This window comes from Bufo gargarizans, chromosome 4 (assembly GCF_014858855.1).
Source record: "Bufo gargarizans isolate SCDJY-AF-19 chromosome 4, ASM1485885v1, whole genome shotgun sequence".
NCBI lineage: Eukaryota > Metazoa > Chordata > Amphibia > Anura > Bufonidae > Bufo > Bufo gargarizans.
In genome coordinates, this window is record NC_058083.1 from 430,200,601 (window position 1) to 430,206,461 (window position 5,861).

The window sequence follows — 5,861 nt, forward strand, 5'->3', positions numbered from 1 at the left end:
TTATCACAGAAAAAGGTGGGTCTCAGATTTACCCTTAATCCTCGTGAATGCTTTGAATAAAGCCAACTGAATCGCTAATAGTGAGTGCCGGTCTTTTTCTGAATATTGAAGCGGGTTTTTCATACCTTAGACGCGAGCACCACGACGCAAGAGAGGAGTGCCGGCTGTTTCCTTATGTTTGGAGCCTTACAAGGGGGTGATCAATGACAGGGTGGTGATCACCCCATATAGACTCCCTGATCACCCCCCTGTCATTGATCACCCCCCTGTCATTGATCACCCCCCCGTAAGGCTCCATTCAGACGTCCGTATGTGTTTTACGGATCCATGGATCGGATCCGCAAAACACATACGGACCTCTGAATGGAGCCTTACGGGGGGGTGATCACCCCATATAGACTCCCTGATCACCCCCCTGTCATTGATCACCCCCCTGTAAGGCTCCATTCAGACGTCCGTATGTGTTTTGCGGATCCGATCCATGGATCCTTGGATCTGCAAAACACATACGGACCTCTGAATGGAGCCTTACAGGGGGGGTGATCAATGACAGGGGGGTGATCAGGGAGTCTATATGGGGTGATCACCCCCCTGTCATTGATCACCCCCCTGTAAGGCTCTATTCAGACGTCCATATGTGTTTTGTGGATCCGCAGATCCGCAAAACACATACGGACGTCTGAATGGAGCCTTACAGGGGGGTGATCAATGACAGGGTGGTGATCACCCCATATAGACTCCCTCATCAGCCCCCTGTCATTGATCACCCCCCTGTAAGGCTCCATTCAGAATTTTTTTGGGCACAAGTTAGCGGAAATGGATTTAAAAATTTTTTTTTTTGCTTTTTCTTACGAAGTCTCATATTCCACTAACTTGTGATAAAAAATAAAATCTCACATGAACTCACCATACCCCTCACGGAATTCAAATGCGTAAACATTTTTCGACATTTTCCAGACTTCTACTCACGCTTTAGGGCCCCGTAAAATGCCAGGGCAGTATAAATACCCCACATGTGACCCCATTTCGGAAAGAAGACACCCCAAGGTATTCGCTGAGGGGCATATTGAGTCCATGAAAGATTTAACTTTTTGTCCCAAGTTAGCGGAAAGGGAAACTTTGTGAGAAAAAACAAAAAAAAACAATTTCCGTTAACTTGTGCCAAAAAAAAAAAAATCTTCTATGAACTCACCATGCCCCTCATTGAATACCTTGCGGTGTCTACTTTCCAAAATGGGGTCACATGTGGGGTATTTATACTGCCCTGGCATTTTACGGGCCCTAAAGCGTGAGAAGTCTTGGATCCAAATGTCTAAAAATGCCCTCCTAAAAGGAATTTGGGCCCCTTTGCGCTTCTAGGCTGCAAAAAAGTGTCATACATGTGGTATCGCCGTACTCAGGAGAAGTTGGGCAATGTGTTTTGGGGTGTCTTTGTATAAAAAAAATGGGAAAAGTTGACATTTAGAGAGATATTTCTCTTACCCAGCATGGGTATATGTAAAAATACACCCCAAAACACATTGCCCTACTTCTTCTAAGTACGGCGATACCACGTGTGACACTTTTTTGCAGTCTAGGTGGGTAAAGGGGCCCACATTCTAAAGAGCACCTTTAGGATTTCACAGGGCATTTTTAACACATTTGGATTTTAAACTACTTCTCACGCATTAGGGCCACTAAAATGCCAGGGCAGTATAACTACCCCACAACCTACCCCATTTTGGAAAGAAGACACCCCAAGGTATTCTGTGAGGGGCATGGCGAGTTCCTAGAATTTTTTATTTTTTGTCACAAGTTAGCGAAAAATTATGATTTTTTTTTCTTACAAAGTCTCATATTCCACTAACTTGTGAGACAAAATAGAAACTTCCATGAACTCACTATGCCCATCATGAAATACCTTGGGGTGTCTTCTTTCCAAAATGGGGTCACTTGTGGGGTATTTATACTGCCCTGGCATTTTAGGGGCCCTAATGCTTGAGAAGTAGTTTTAAATCAAAATGTGAAAAAAATGCCCTGTGAAATCCTAAAGGTGCTCTTTGGAATGTGGGCCCCTTTGCCCACCTAGGCTGTAAAAAAGTGTCACACATGTGGTATCGCTGTACTCAGTGTGTTTTGGGGTGTCTTTTTACATATACCCATGCTGGGTGAGAGAAATATCTCTCTAAAAGACAACTTTTCCAATTTTTTTATACAAAGTTGTCATTTGACAGAGATATTTATCTCACCCAGCATGGGCATGTGTAAAAAGACACCCCAAAACACATTGCCGAACTTCTCCTGAGTACAGCGATACCACATGTGTGACACTTTTTTGCAGCCTAGGAGGGGAAAAGGGCCCATATTCCAAAGAGCACCTTTAGGATTTCACAGGGCATTTTTTTTGCACAATTTGATTTCAAACTACTTCTCACGCATTTGGGCCCCTAAAATGCCAGGGCAGTATAACTACCCCACAAGTGACCCCAATTTGGAAAGAAGACACCCCAAGGTATTTTGTGATGGGCATAGTGAGTTCATTGAAGTTTTTATTTTTTGTCACAAGTTAGTGGAATATGAGACTTTGTAAGAAAAAAAAAAAATCATCATTTTCCGCTAACTTGTGACAAAAAATAAAAAGTTCTATGAACTCACTATGCCCATCAGCGAATACCTTAGGGTGTCTACTTTCCGAAATGGGGTCATTTGTGGGGGTTTTTTCTACTGTCTGGGCATTGTAGAACCTCAGGAAACATGACAGGTGCTCAGAAAGTCAGAGCTGCTTCAAAAAGCGGAAATTCACATTTTTGTACCATAGTTTGCAAACGCTATAACTTTTACCCAAACCAATAAATATACACTTTTTTTTTATTTTTATCAAAGACATGTAGAACAATAAATTTAGAGAAAAATTTATATAGAAATGTAGTTTTATTTGAAACATTTTACAACTGAAAGTGAAAAATGTCATTTTTTTGCAAAAATTTAGGTAAATTTCGATTAATAACAAAAAAAGTAAAAATGTTAGCAGCAATGAAATACCACCAAATGAAAGCTCTATTAGTGAGAAGAAAAGGAGGTAAAATTCATTTGGGTGGTAAGTTGCATGACCGAGCAATAAACCGTGAAAATAGTGTAGTGCAGAATTGTAAAAAGTGGTCTGGTCATTAAGGGTGTTTAAGCTAGGGGAGCTAAGGTGGTTAACGTGTGTGCATACTAAAAATAGCCGTGACATCCAGTGTACTTTTTCCGTAGACGCTGCGGACAGTGACATTGCCTGCGCTACATCTCCTGTATAATGTTTCCGCATCCCAAATATCTGTGACATTGACTGTAATTTTTTCTTAGCCGCTGGTGACAGCACCGACATTACCTGCGCTACATCTTCTGTATAACGTTTGCCGCCAGTGACAGCAACATTACTTGGTCTATATTTTCTGTATAACGTTTGCGCATCCCAAATACCTGTGACATTACCTGCGCTACATCTCCTGTATAACTTTTGCACATCCTAAATATCTGTGACATTTAGTTTAATTTATTTGTGCATACACTTACAAAACCTGCAGTACTGTACGTGTGACATACTTGCAAGCATATATACCATTTAATATGAAGAAGGTGAGCAGTAAGGGACAGGGAAGTGGCCCTGGGCGCGGTGAAACTGTGCCTGCTGCCAGAGCACAAGAAACACACTCATCCACGATACCATATCCCAGTTTGCAGGGCTGCACAAGACACCACTCTCGAAGTCAGACCAGTGCAACCAGGTGCTTGGTTGGATTGCAGCAGATAATGCTTCCAGTCGGTTAAGCACCACCCTGTCTTCCACCAAGTCCAGTCTCAGTAGCCAAGAGTCTGGTCAACAGAATCCTCACCCTGGTCTTCCTTCCTCCCACCATGGAGAGTCTTGCCAAACAAGTGATCCCACACTCGGATATTCTGAGGAGCTCTTTTCATCACCATTCCTTGATTTGGGCCTCTCGCCAAGCCTGCTTGAAGAGGTACATGAGGAGATCATGTGCACTGATGCCCAAACTCTTGAGCATCCACAATTACAAAAAGATGACAGTGGGGAACGGCAATTAGTGTTTTACGAGGTGGATGATAATGATGAGACACAGTTGCCAATATGTCAACGGCAATTAGTGTCTCAAGAGGTTGATGATGAGGTTGAGACACAGTTGTCAATAAGTGAGGTTGTTGTTAGGTCAACAAGTCAGGAGGATGACCAGAGTGAGGAAGTGGAAGAGGAGGTGGTGGACGATGAAATCACCAACCCAACCTGGAAAGGTGGCAAGCCGAGCGAGGACAGCAGTACAGAGGGGGAGGGATCCGCAGCACCGCAACAGGCTGGAAGAGGCAGTGGGGTGGCAAAAGGGAGAAGGCGGGCCACTCCAAACAGGCCCACAAATGTTTCCCCGGAGCACCCCCTTGCGACAATCTCCCTTGCCAAGGAGTAGGTGTTCCGCAGTCTGGCGCTTTTTTGAGGAAAGTGCAGTGCCTTTCCGGTGATGAGCCTGTGAGATCCAGCCCCCTGGATCTCACAGGCCGGAAGCTGTATGAGTAATACTCGCTGTATTACTCATACAGCCAATGCATTCCAATACAGAAGTATTGGAATGCATTGTAAAGGATTAGACCCACAAAAGTTCAAGTCCCAAAGTGGGACAAAAAATAAAGTTTGAAAAATAAATTTCTCCCACCCCCAAAATTAAAAGTTTCAAGTAAAAACAAAAATGTAATTTTCCCCAAATAAAGTTAAAAAAAATTGGGAAAAAATAGGAAAAAAAAAGTATACATATTAGGTATTGCCGCATCCGTATCGACCATCTCTATAAACATATCACATGAACTAACCCCTCAGATCAACACTGTAAAAAATAAAAACTGTGCTAAATAAACAATTTTTTGTCACCTTACATCACAAAAAGTACAACAGCAAGCGATCAAAAAGGCATTTGCCCAACAAAATAGTACCAATCTAACCATCCCCTCATCCCACTAAAAATTAGCTCCTACCTGAGACAATCGCCTAAAAAAAAAAAAATATGGCTCAGAATATGGAGACACTAAAACATAATTTTTTTTGTTTTTAAAAAGCTGCTATTGTGTAAAACTTACATAAAAAAAAAAAGTATACATATTAGGTATTGCCGTGTCCGTATCGGCGGCTCTCTAAAAATATTACATGACCTAACCCCTCAGATGAACACCGTATTAAATAAAAACTGTGCTAAATAAACCATTTTTTGTCACCTTACATCACAAAAAGTGTAATAGCAAGCGATCAAAAAGTCATACGCACCCCAAAATAGTGCCAATAAAACCGTCATCTCATCCCGCAAAAATCATCCCCTACCCAAGGTAATCACCCAAAAACTTAAAAAATTATTGCTCTCAGACTATGGAAACGCTAAAATATGATTTTTTTTGTTTAAAAAAAGTAATCATTGTGTAAAACTTACATAAATAAAAAAAAGTATACATATTAGGTATCGCCGCATCCGTGACAACCTGGTCTATAAAAATATCACATGATCTAACCTGTCAGATGAATGTTGTAAATAACAAAAAATAAAAACGATGCCAAAACAGCTATTTCTTGTTACCTTGCCTCACAAAAAGTGTAATATAGAGCAACCAAAAATCACATGTACCCTAAACTAGTACCAACAATACTGCCACCCTATCCCTTAGTTTTTCAAATGGGGTCACTTTTTTTGAGTTTCTACTCTAGGGGTGCATCAGGGGGGCTTTAAATGGGATATGGTGTCACAAAACAGTCCAGCAAAATCTGCCTTCCAAAAACCATATGGCATTCCTTTCCTTCTGCGCCCTGCCGTGTGCCCGTACAGCAGTTTACGTCCACATATGGGGTG